The sequence below is a fragment of the Camelus dromedarius genome, chromosome 4 (genome assembly GCF_036321535.1).
Source record: "Camelus dromedarius isolate mCamDro1 chromosome 4, mCamDro1.pat, whole genome shotgun sequence".
Lineage (NCBI taxonomy): Eukaryota > Metazoa > Chordata > Mammalia > Artiodactyla > Camelidae > Camelus > Camelus dromedarius.
In genome coordinates this window covers 52,160,403-52,174,075 of record NC_087439.1, presented here as the reverse complement: position 1 = coordinate 52,174,075, position 13,673 = coordinate 52,160,403, and positions in this window count along the sequence as shown.

The window sequence follows — 13,673 nt, the reverse complement described above, 5'->3', positions numbered from 1 at the left end:
AAGAACCTGAATGTCAAATATTTGTTTAAAATATGGGCTTATGTTGTATTTCCTTTAAGATTTTGAATTTTGGATATAGTGGAACGAATCGCTGACGTTTAGGTTTCCCAACTCTGGAAAACAGAAATACGCATTTTCCCTGTTGTGATTTATAGGTTTCCCATTACTTGTTTGATAATTAGCCTCTTGTATCATGCTATTTCAACCATATCAGAGTTCAAAAAGCCCAAACACACTAGGGTGTGGAGTCTACTTCAAGGGCTATTGATTACCTCTTCCCATAATAGACCTTGTCTTTTATCTAACCAAGGTTGTACCTATTTTGTGGGAGTTGTAAAATAGTTTTCTCCTTCTGTTTTCAGGAATCATGTTTTCATCGTAAGCTGCAGATTTTTTCAGCCTGATGGCAACACCATTAGACTCAGGTTGGTAAATACACTCTGTAAGTGCTATCCTCCCCCAACGACACACCCAAGCCAAGTATCACTCATTGATCTTTCCTGTGTAGCCTGTATTTAAACTTGGAATTTAATGCCACATACCAGACATCAGCTACTAAAGCAATCTCAGCATAAAACTTTTATGCCAATCTATTAGACATAATCTATCCCCTTCCTTTTATTATTCTATGTACTATGCTCTTAACTAAATTGTTTCAAGATTCCTTTTCTAGCTGATCAAATGGCCTCTTGCCTTAAAAATATTCTTCTCTTGAATTACAAAGTGATATTCATTCACTGGGACAAGGAAGAATTTCCTTCATGGAGGAAAAAGCCCTTCCGATAGGAATTGCAATCTTGAGATTTGCTTTGCACTTTGCCTGACAGGAACGGGCAAAAATTTAATCTAGGGGCTTTGTAAATGAAGACACAGAATCAAAACTGTAAGGTAAACATGCAGTCTTAGATCTTTATATCTTTTATGTGTATCTGCTTCATGCATTCTTAGAGCATTTAAAAATCAATTGAGTCGGAAACGCAGTATTTATCTTTGCCCAGAATTTATACTTTCTTTCCTATGTTGCTTAAAATAGACTCAGCCAGTCAGAAGTGATCAGCTTCTAGAGACAAAATATGAATTTTGAGTTCCTGTAATAGCACAGCATTGTCCCTTTGATATTTTTATAATGTGCTCATTTGCCTTAAGTTGGAATGTGGAAACGTCTTCAGGATTTGTTTAGCAGCAGTGCAGAGCACATCAGTTTTCACTCATCATAAACTGTGGTGGGAAAAGGGCAGATATTTCTAGCATTTAATTAGGAGTTACGTCCCTATATGATCTGTTCCTCTAGATGAATTTTATCTAAGTTCTAACTAATTTTATTAGTTTAGGTAAAGTCAAGTAGATCCTGCTGGAGTTGTTAGAACCAGAAGATAAATGGCCCAGCACACCTTGACTGTGGTAGATTTTTTTTTCTTTCTTTTTTATTTTCATTGAGGTATAGTTGATTTACAATATTATATAAGTTTCAGGTGTACAACATAGTGATTCACAATTTTTAAAGGTTATACTCCACTTATAGTTATTATAAAATATTGTCTATATTCCCTGTGTTGTACAATGTATCCTTGTAGCTTATTTATTTTATACATAGTAATTTGTACTTCTTAACCCATACCCCCATTTTGCCTCTCTCCCCTTTCCCTCTCCCCACTGGTTAACACTAGCCTGTCCTCTATAGCAGCAAGTTTGTTTTTTGTTACAGTCACTAGTTTATTTTTTAGATTCCACATATAAGAGAATTCATACAGTGTTTGTCTTTCTTTGTCTGACTTATTTCACTTAGCATAATACCTCCAAATTCACCTATGTTGTTGCAGATGACAAAATTTCATCCTTTTTATAGCTAAATAGTATTCCATTGTGTATAAATTTATACCACACCTTTATTCATTCATATGTTGATAGACACTTAGGTTGCTTCTGTGTCTTTGGCTACTGTAAACAATGCTGTTATGAACACTGCGGTGTGTGTATCTTTTTGAATTAGTATTTTTGTTTTCTTCAGGTATATATCCAAAGGTGTAATTGCTGGGTCATATGGTAGTTCTGTTTTTTGGTTTTTGAGGAACCTCTATACTGTTCTCCACAGTGGTTGCACCATTTTACATTCCTACCAACAGTGTACAGGGTCCGCTTTTCTCCACATCCTGGCCACAGATTTGTTATTTGTGATCTTTTTGATGACAGTTATTCTGACAAGTGTGAAGTGATATCTCATTGCGGTTTTGATTTGCATTTCTCTGATGATTAGTGATGTTGAGCATCTTTTCATGTGCCTGTTGGCCATCTGTATGTCGTCTTTGAAAAAATGTCTCTTCAGGTCTTCTTAAGCGGGCTGCTTGTTTTGTGTTGTTGATGTTAAAGTATATGAGCAAAGAGTGTTCTGCCTGTGTTTTCTTCTAGGAGTTTTATGGTTTCTGCTCTCACATTTTGAATTTATTTTTACATACGGTGTGAGGAAATTTCTAATTTCATTCTTTTACACGTAGCTGTCCAGTTCTCTCAGCACCACTTACTGAAGAGACTATATTTTCTACATTGTATATTCTTGCCTTCTTTGTCATAGAGTAATTGACTATAAGTGTGTGTGGGTTTATTTCTGGGCTCTCTATTCTGTGGTAGATTCTTGATTAGTATTTTCTGAGTAGTTTGATGGTAGTGATAGAATACTGATATCTTCACGCAAATCTCAGTAAGATATGGTACAAAAAATAGTGGTTTGAGCTCCCCATCTCCATGTGGTAAGCAGATCTCTCCTATAATCATGTCTGGTTGGAAACATAAAAATGAAGTTCAGATAAAATATGGGAGCTGAAAATATAGCTTAATCACCTTCACATCCCTACTGGAAAAGGAAACATGGATCATATCTATAGGTGTTATACAAAGGTATAGAATGAATAAGGTTTCCTAGGGGAGAGAGAGTTAAACATTTTATAAAAGGCAACAATGGAATCCCAGAGTGAAACACTTCTTAAGAGCTAAATCAGCTCAGAGAAAGAATCTGAGAAGTGGTCTGAGAGTTAGGAAGAGAACCAGGAGGTAATGGTGATAGGGAAATCGAGGGAGAAGAGAGTTCCAAGAAGAAGGAAGGGGTTTACCTTATCAAAGCATTTTTGGATAGAAGAGTTAATGTATAGCAGGCTCAAATTTAGTTTACAAAGAAAAGAAGTATCAAAGAAAGTAAAGGTAAGCTTGTAGTTAAGATTGTGGAAGGTTGAGAAATTGTTTACCATGTCACTTCCATTTTTATGAGAAGTTGAAGGTAAAGTCATTTAATAAATATATATGGGGTGAACTGTGAAAGTTTGGGACAACTACTGTGCAGATGGGAAAAAGAGGAAAGTAGGAATAAGCAAAAATATTTTAGAGGGCTTTGAGAATCCAGGTGAGGCTAGAGGATACAAATTGTAGTGGCACTAATTTTAAGTTACCATACTATTTCCTCTGGCAGCTCAGGTGCACATGGCAACAGGGAAAGATTAGAATGAATTCATCCTTATTGTGCATTTATAACACAATGACTTCAAAAGATGGATCAGAAACTAATGGTAGCCAAGGTTGGACCTGGAATCCTTATTCAAAAATATCAAAGACATATGGAGTGTATTTTAAAGCTTGAACTGGAAGTCAGATCATCTGCATTCTATCCGTGACTCTGCCACTAACTGGCTGTGTGACTAGGTTAAGTGACTAGCTTACCTGTCCTTCACTTTTCTGGAACGTAGCCCATCTGTAAAATGAGAAAATAGAAGAGGTTGATCTTAAAGTCTCATAGAGCTCTAAAATATGAAGTCTATGAGTCTTTCTCTGTGATATTAATTTATTTATATAACAAGTGTTTATTAATTCACAGTATGTGCCAGTCACTATTTAAGACATGAATTATAGCAAAGAAAAACTAAGATGATTTCCTTTTCTAAATTCTAGAGGGAGAAAACAGCAATAAACAAATTAAATGTGTATATAATTTTAAACAGTAACAGGTGAGATGAAGGGAAAAAAACACAAAACACAGCTGACCCTTGAACAACATGGGAGGTTACGGGCATGTGCCCTTCAAGCGGTTGAAAATCTGTGTATAACTTAGAGTCGGCCCTCTGGCTATGTGGTTCCTTTGTATCCTGGGTTCTCTGCATCCACAGATTTAGCCAACCAGTGATTGTGTGGTGCTATAGTATTTACTATTGAAAAAAACCCATGTTTAAGTGGATCCGTGTGTTCAAACCCGTGTTGTTCAGGATCAACTGCAATGTGATAGAAAAGGACTAAAAGGGAGGTAATCTTAGATTGAATTGGGGAATGAGAAGTATTTCATTACAAATGGTAAGAGTTGCTTTGTTCTTATGGATTGGGAGTGCTCTCGTTCGATCATAAATCCATAGAGAGCAGGAGTGTGACTCTGAATTTCCAGTGCCTTGCTCATGTTAGATGTCCAAAAAACCCTTATTGTTGATGGAAAGAATGAATACAACAAGTGCTGTTCAGTTTACTTAGAAAACTACATTGTAATTAGGACTCACAATTCTAGTTTTTGCCCGCCTTTCTTTGGTTTAGTCTTCTGATTGACATTAATATTCTAGGTAAAGTTGTTCATATCCATGTTTCTTTGGTTGGTTTTACATAACAACAGTTTCCTTTCTTCCCTAAGGGTTTATAAAGTTGGGTATCTGTGTATCATCTTCTCTGGTCCTAAAAGCTCAGTGTCTAATCATTTTTTAATCTGGAGATACATTTGGATGTTAATACTAGCAACTTATGAATTAAAAATTGAGAACCTAGTCTTTCTTCAGGCATTATAGAAACATACAACAGTATTTACTCTAAGGAAATAATATTACTGTGTACATCATTTCTACATGCTGTACAGGATTGTATGGTTCAATGGCCTAAGCTTTGAATATAAGAACTGACTTTAATGTCTGTTTCTGAAGCTCCCTCTGTAGAAGTGACTTCATCTGGAAAATGAAAAGTGAGTCCTGTTGAATAGTTGATGTAATGGTGAACCCTTCCAAAACATCTGAAATATCATTTTAAACAGAAGATAAGAAAAAAAATGGTTAAGTTCCAATTAAGGAAACTATACTTAAGAGGCTATGCTTTAAGGTAAAAGATGAAAATTTAGTATAAAAATTTCAAGAGGAAAAAAAGTTACTGTATTTCTAACAGTGTTTTTGAAATGGTCTGTAATGTCCAAAGATACTTGACTCAGCCTTAAGTAAAATCTATTTCACTTAACAAGAGTTAAAAGTGATTTAAAAAAATCTAAAACAGGGAACAACTCAAACGGATAAGCAAAATACTCATAATCAAGGCATCTAGGATCCCTGACAACTTTTAGGAAACTTACTTTATTTGCCTATGATACATTGCACATCTGTAAAATTATTTGCCAGTAAAAACTTTAATAAAGGTAACTTTTAATGTCAGATAAAGTGCTTTGTGGAAAACTACGGAAATCTGGAATTTTAAAATCTGATTTTCCTTTAGAAAGTAAAATAATATCCCACTGGAGACTAGGTCAGTTTTGTGTTGGCATAATCTTAGTCATAGCTAAGCCAGAAATGAGGAGAAATGAAACGATTAGACTCAGCAGAGCAAGTACAAAATATCTAATTGGAAGCATGCAAGGAAATTTATGACATTTGAGATTTTTCCACCAAAATTAAACCCTTAAGATATGTGGCAGGGTTTGACTCTAAAACCAAGTCACACCTAATGACTCCTCTACCGCATAGGAACAAATGGAGCCCAGCCCAGATTCAGGCTAGTCACTTTATTACTGACACTTTCTATGTGTGGGAATTTCCACTTTACAATTCATGGTAAAATCATAGAAAAGGAGCAAAGATTTTTGCCACCACTGAGAAAGCATCTTGTTCTTAGCAAGCACCCACACATGGTGTCTAGAGGCTGCTGCAAACCTTATGTTTCCAAAGACAAAGGGAGAAAGTCATCCGTGGATTGAAGTTCAGTCTCTGGTTTGTAGTTCAAGCCTTGCTCAAAAGGATTTTGAGTTAAATGATGTCTGGAGCAGAGTATAGAAGAAAGAAAAAGTGGTCAAGAAGGCAGAGTTGGGAAGTCATGAGACTAAAAAGATTGTTTTCTAGTATTTTGAAATTTTCTAAATGTAAAAAGTCAATTTACAGTTGACGGTTGAACAACATGGGTTTGAACTATGTGGATCCACTTAGTAAATGCTGTGGTACTATATGATCCACAGCTGATTGAATCCAAGGATAAGGAGGATTGACCATAAATTATACTTGGATTTTCAACTGGGCAGAGAGTCTGAGCCCCTAACTCGTGTGTTGTTCGAGGGTTCACTCTGCTTCATGTATTCCAAATGGCTTCTTTGATGCTTGGAGAAACATCTTTGTAAGGTGACCTCTAGAGGCCTTCCAGGGCTCCACTGATTATTTTGAAGTAAGAACCAGATGATAACATCCTTTTGGAGTTTAACTTGTGCTTTTCAGTGTGCATGTCATGAGTGGGTGGGTGAAAATTTTATAGATGTTTTTGTATCATTTTACAGTTCTTCATTTTGTATCATAAATTGTAGGAAATGATATTTTAAATGTACTCATTGACATGGTGAACAAAGGGATATAAGCATGTATTCTCCAGAAAAGTCCGCAATCACCCTGCAGTCTCCTTTGTGTGAACTAGACATTCATAATTGTGTTTGATTAAAGCCAGGTCCTCATGTCTTATTAAACTCCATATTTATGTAGCAATTTTACTTCTTTGATGTAAAATCACTAATTATTTCCTCCAATGCTCCTTTGAGGTTGAGAGAGAAGCATTATTAATCCAATTTTATTTCTATATATGATTAACTAAACCACTTTGACCCAAAATGAAAGCTAGTTATTATCTCCCTATCATCCTGGTACAAAGTGTTGGCATACATAAATGGTGAATTTAAAACTGTCAGAGGTTTACCCATGAAACTGGATTTCTGCCTACGACTAACACTGTAATGTTCATTCTTTACCAGTAGAAGTGAATAGAAACATCATATTGAAAATATTTATAATATATATGACTCTAGCTTAGTACATGGCTTGTCAGACCCTGGCCTGCAGTTCAAATCCAGCCCACCATTTGCTTTTGTATGGCCCGCAAATGTAGTCTTTACATTTGTTAATGCTTGAAAAAATTCAACAGAAGACTATGTTGTCCCACATAAAAAGTATATGAAATTTAAATTTCATTGTCCATGAAAAAAGTTTTATAGTAATACAGTCACACTCTGTTTTCATACTGTCTGCAGCTGCTTTCACACTGCAAAGGTTAAAGTTGAGTAATTTTGACAGAAACCGTAATGACCCACAAAACCTAAAATATTTACTAGCTGACCCTTTACAAAAAAAGTTTGCTGAAACCTTACATATAATGTATAAAGTGGTTTGCATCCCAACAATAAATAGCCCCACAGTGAAGAACAGTATTCATATTTGATTCAAATGAAATATAAAATATAATAAAGTTGTCTGAGGTTGAAATGTTTAAATTATGTAGACATGTAAGAGCTGCTATTCCACAGAGAAAATATTCATTGAGACAGTGTATACACAGGTGATTTTAAAATGAAGTTAATTGCTGTTTTAATAAAAGAAAAATATTTAATTATATATAGACATGGAAATGAATCTATACATCATTTTCATTTGGAGGCACACTGATCTATGATATAAATTTCTTTTGGCTATAACTCAAAAAAGCAAAGGACAGAAAAAAATCAGTAAAGATCTTGGAGAGATAAATAATAACACAATTAGTATCACAACTGAGTGAGTTACAATAGAATAAACATGCTTGGTGAAGTTGTGAAATGCCTCCTGAATTCCACACATCTGCACATTTTTTCAATGTTTAGTTCTATTTTGGAAGTGTTGGCACTCTTTCTGATAATGATTAAAGACTAAATAAATAATTTTTGTTGGGGGAGGGCCTAACTCATTGGTGGAGCATGTGCTTAGCATGCATGAACGAGGTCCTGGGTTCAACCCCCAGTACCTTCATTAAAAATGAATTAAAAATAAAATAAATAGATAATTTTGTATCCTACTAAGTGTAGTAGCCATTTACAGTGCTACCTGGATAATCAGCATGAGTCCTTAGCCTATTTAACAGTTTGGATAATAGGCTGAAGCCAGACCCGGGCTTCTGAGGTAGTACAGTGTTCTGAGATAGGAGAATTTAGGATTATTCATATTTTAATGTAAAAAGGCTACACAATCAGAAAGGGAAATAAGATCACTCCTTGTTCATTGATTATACCTACTTGAAAATAAATGCTAATGTTTTTCAATCACACCTTGCTTGATGCTTTAATTCTAAAATTCTGTGCATGTTCTGGTCTTTACCTCCAATAATTTATAGGAAAGTAACAACTGGCAATAAAGAGAATGGGATTCTCATGGAAGGAATAAGAATGACATTACAGGAGAACCTCCAGGACACAGGAAAGGGGCTTGGCTAACTAGAACCCCCATAGCAGTGGGACTGGCTTGGCTAAACAGAACCCCTCCCAGTGTAAGCCAAGAGTCACTGCATCAGCACAGCGGTTGCTTTACCTCCTTTCTTGATGGTGGCTTATTTCCTTCCATCATTGTTTCTGTGCCTCTTTCCATGACTTGCTAAATTGAGATATTAATCTTCAGGATTCAGAAGCAAGAAATCAGAATGCCTGGAATTTCTCAGGAATTCCTAAAATCATAAGTTGTCTGTATTTTCCACAATACTTTATGTGTTGTTAGGTAATGATAAATGATCATAACTACAGAATGAGTTGTTTTTCTGTGAGATCATATAGATTTTTTCAGAGTAATAATAGTTACTATTATTATGGTCCTAATATGCTAGTATATAAATATATATAATGTAAATATATATTAACATGCAAATATAAGCTATATAAAGTATATAAAATATATCATATATAAATATATTAATTATATACTAATATGTAAATGTATATAGCATGTAAAAATAATTTCCACCTGATTATAAAAAAGGCACTAAAAGAAGGCAAAATAACACAAAATAGATGTCAAATAAAAATAATTTTAAAATTAAAATAGAATGCCATAAATATTTAATATTTAAAATTTCATTCTTAAAGTAAAACTTCAAAATGCACCTAGAATTAATTGCCTGTTCAACCTAGAAAATGTTCTTTTATTTTGCATTGATATTGGTCCAATTAAAAGTGTGACCGAAAGTGTTCTCAAGTTGGGCACTAGAGTATAGATTGTTTCATAAAGTTCATTTCTTTGTTTAATGATGAAATTATTTTGTCTGCTTCCCCTGATTTTGGTTTTGTTGTTGAAATCAATATGGCTTTTGATAATTCAGATCTTGGATCTTTTTCTGATTTCATATAGTAGTACTCCACAACACACACATCTTTTTCTCTCTGTATTTTTCTGTTATAGTGTTTACAAAGGTCTGTAGCCTACAGTGAATATTCAAACGGTGAAAACAAACATTATTAAGTAATATTCAAATAATTTAACATTCAGATCTCCTAGCAAGGTTTATACAACTTCATAGAATTGTACATGAAAATTGCCAATTTAAGGACTCATTTTGCTTCCAAAGCTTGTTTTTTGGAACACTGCTCATAGGATTTGTATTAAGTGTACTATACATATAAACTTCTTAATTTCTTTTAATTTGCAAGAATAAGTCATCATTAACAAGAAATGGGTCTACACTTACAATATGGCCACAGCTACAAGCAGGACTGACTGGGTTGTAACCACTTCACTTCTGTATGTTCCTGTCCTGTTCCTGGGAATATTAATTTTTGACTCTACAAGTCAGTGTTTCCTGTTCCTTCCTGTTTGATTTGACACCAGTGGTTTCTTTGGGTCCAGCGATGTCTCCAGGTTGATTTTTCAGCTTTAATTCTCACAGGAGAATTACAATACCTGTCCCCATTTTCTCAATTTCTAAACTGACTTTCCTAGGGATTCAGCATACAGAAGCATACAAATTTCCTGAGAAATGCTGGGAAGGAATTTCCACAGGGAAATATTACAACCAACAAATCCCCCTCTCTCTATTGAAGCATCTTTACTGGGCCTCATAACACTTCTTACTCAGAGCTTTCTGCTTTCCTTGAGAATATGTTCTCCGACTGGCCCAGCTCACCTCCATTATCACCTCTTTAAGCAATGCTCTTCTTTCCAGCTTGGATCAGATGCTCATCTCTGGTCCAACCAGCTGTGGCTTGGAGGAAATAGTGTCAAAAGATCTAAAAGCTGCTGCCTCTACTTTGGTTAAGAGGAGGACAGCTTTTACTCAAACAGAATTTGTAGGCAAGCTGGGCACAGTGATTAACTGATATAATAGTATCCCTGTGGCTTGCTATAGCTTCCTGTTAGGGAAAATACTGCCTGTAAACTGAAACAGCAAAATACCTCTACCTTGTGAAGAGTGGGTCCCTTTACCCTCCAGCCCTTTTAGTTATTCCGCACCTGAACACATACAGAAGGTTAAAACTGAGGCAAAGCTGAACTGCTCTGCAAAATAAAGAGAGGAGAAGGCATATTGGATTTGAGTATTACGGGAGGGAAACCCAGAAGACAGGAGCTAGGGAAGGGGAGGACCCTGTGAAGAGAAGAGTCCAGGAAGAGTCCAGGCACAACCAAGGAAAGGATTTGAAAATCAGCAAACAAAAAAAGCAAAGTAGGAATTGGGTGTCTTTTCTTCTAGTGATATATCTTCTTCCTTTGGTTTATTTCCTTCCGTTCTTTTCCCTCTTTGCTTTTTCACATTGTTACAAGATAGTATTAAAACAGAGACTTTGGGTGGTCCTCCAAAATCTCTTCTCTCTTCTCCTCTGTTCATAGAGCCCCTGACTTTTGGCTACACACATGGCCATCCAGATTGGAGACTACACTTCCCAGCTTTCTTTGCAGTGAGGTGTGACCACTTGACTGGTTTCAGGCCATAGGGATCCAGGCAGATGGAAGGATCATGTGCCAACTTCTGGGAATCAAGCTTCAGAGACAGCACAGGTGTCCTTTGCCTTTTTTTCCCTTCATCTCTTTTTTTATCCTACTGCCTAAAACACAGATATTTCCATCCTCAACATTGAGGTTGAGTCCGTGCATATCAGAACATCAAGAGTAATATCTGTTATGTATTACCTGTACTGGCCCTGGACAGCCAAATGGACTTTTATTTAACAAAGAAGTAAGCTTCTATATGCTTTAACCCACTGTTTTTTAGGAGTGTCTTCACACACATTTATACTTAAGTAATGTAGGTGCATGGATTTTGCTGTAATCCACCCTTTTCACTTAACACTATATCATACATTTTTTATTGCCAAATATTGTTTATAACTGCTATAGACTGAATGTTTGTGTCCCCTGCAATTCATATGCTAAAACCCTAACCCCAGTGTGATGGTATTAAGAGGTAGGACCCCCATGAATGGGATTAGTGCCCTTATTAAAGAGACCCCAGAGAGCTCCCTCACCCTTTCTATCATTGATATTGGAAGCATCTGGAATTGTGAGAAATAAATTTCTTTTGTTTATAAGCCATCCAATCTATGGTATGCTGTTAGCCTGAACAGATTAAGACAGTAATCATAATTTTTAATGGCTGTTTACAATTTCATCTCATAAATGTGCCACAGTTTATATAAGCACTTCTCCATTATTGAATGTTTAACTTGGCCTTAATTAATTAATTAATTTAGCTGTGAAAGCGTAATATACCCATTTCTACTAGAAACACTAGTATGTAGTATAAGATCTGGATAATTATTTTTGCAACTATCCAGTTACCATGACATTATTTATTCAATTTCATTCTCATCCCATTTTGATTTGTGCTGCCGCTGTCATCTGATACTAAATTCTTGTATATTAATTTCTAGTTTATTTATTCTGTTCCATTAATCTATGTATTCTTAGGCCAATACTCTGTTTCAATTATCATACCTATAAAATGCCCTAACTATGAATAATATGTTAAAATATTTGAACTTTTTTTTCACTTGGGTCAAACTATCTTACCCATATATCTTATAACCACGGTTTCCTTTTTAGAGCTGAGTCTATTATTCAAAAACAATGCTACTAATAATGATACTTTGCTTTCTCACTAAACAATATTTATTTCACAGCTCCTTCATATGTATTGTTCCATTTGAGTTCTAAAGGGAGCTATTATGACATTATTCAGATTAGCCGCATTCAACTACTCTGTCTCCCCAAATTTGAAACCAGAGGATTTTAAAAAGAGGTTACAAGTCAGGCTCTCTGAAATTGTTCTGAAATGCTCCTAAGGAGACAGCTGCAGCCCCCAGTGTCTGCTGCAGATTATAGATGGTGTTCCGCAGTCAGGTCAGAGCCCGTTAGCTTCTTGCTAACTTTTGTTGCAGCTGTCTGTAGTCACGCTGAGCATGTGAGGTCCAGTAGCAGAGACCATCAAAAAACTGTTCTCTGCCTGCTTTAAAAATAAATCCTTATAAAGTAGGACAAGTAATTGAAGCTTTGTAATTTTTCAGCTTGGGGACTCAACTCTGATCTTAAGTTGATGAAGCATTAGTAGAAAAGAAGTGAGAAGCCGTTCTTTGAATAATAAAACATGAGACAGACATTTTAAAAGATTTTCAGTTTGTACTGCTGACAGCAGGACGATGTACTCAGAGTTCAGCGGACTTCTGAGAATAGCATCTTTTATGTACAAAGAGATATGGAGAGAGTATATTCTGTACTTTTAGTGTTTTAACTACCAATAAGATATGATTCAAGTGTGGTAGGACAAGAAATTCAAGCACTTCTAAGGTCATGTAGTTTTTAGAAAAGCTTCAGCGCCATCTAGGTTACTGGAAATGTTCTGTGACTGTATATCTATGCAAGTGTGTTTTTAAATGTTGTAAAGAAAACGTTATAGCCACTGTAATCAGTAGCAAGAAAGTAAAATAGAAGTCTGATAAGTCAAGAAATTCCGTAGAAATTAACTTTTACATTGAGGCAGCCTAAACAGAAAAATGGGTTATGTGGGGATAACGATCAGATTGGAAAGGGATTGTTGAGGGTACTAATCAAGCCATGAAATAGCTGTCGCTTAAGTCAAGCTTCTTAAATCAACATGCTTGTGCATTTTGCATATGCTTATTCCTGTGCTTATAAAGTCATAGGAACTTGATGAGAAAAATGACACTGAGCAGTAGAAAGGCTGCTCCAAGCCAGAGTTTCCCAAATTGGTTCCATCAGGACAAATTGCCATAGGATTTAAACACATGTGCCATGGAAAAGTGTTCCATGCTTACGTCGGGTAGGGAAATGCTGGACCAAGCACATTTCTACACTCCAGGACTTCTCTGAGCCTTCAGTAGACAAGGCAGATAGCGCACTTCAGAAAGGGCTTTAGGATGCTGCAGGTCCCCAAACTTAATTGACCTCTGCTGAGGCAACCTATTCCCATCTCCTGGAAAACTGGTTTGGAGAATACAGCTGAAAAGAAATAACATAGCTTTTCAGACTTCTTTCCCAAAAAAGGCAGGTAGGCCAAGAGAGCAAACAAACACTTTCACTGATATCTTGCAGACAGAAAGTTTGGGACTCTGGTCCTAGAGAATTGTGGAATAGCTTTTTAACATCAGAAAAATATTTTAAAATTACCTTAAAACAGAA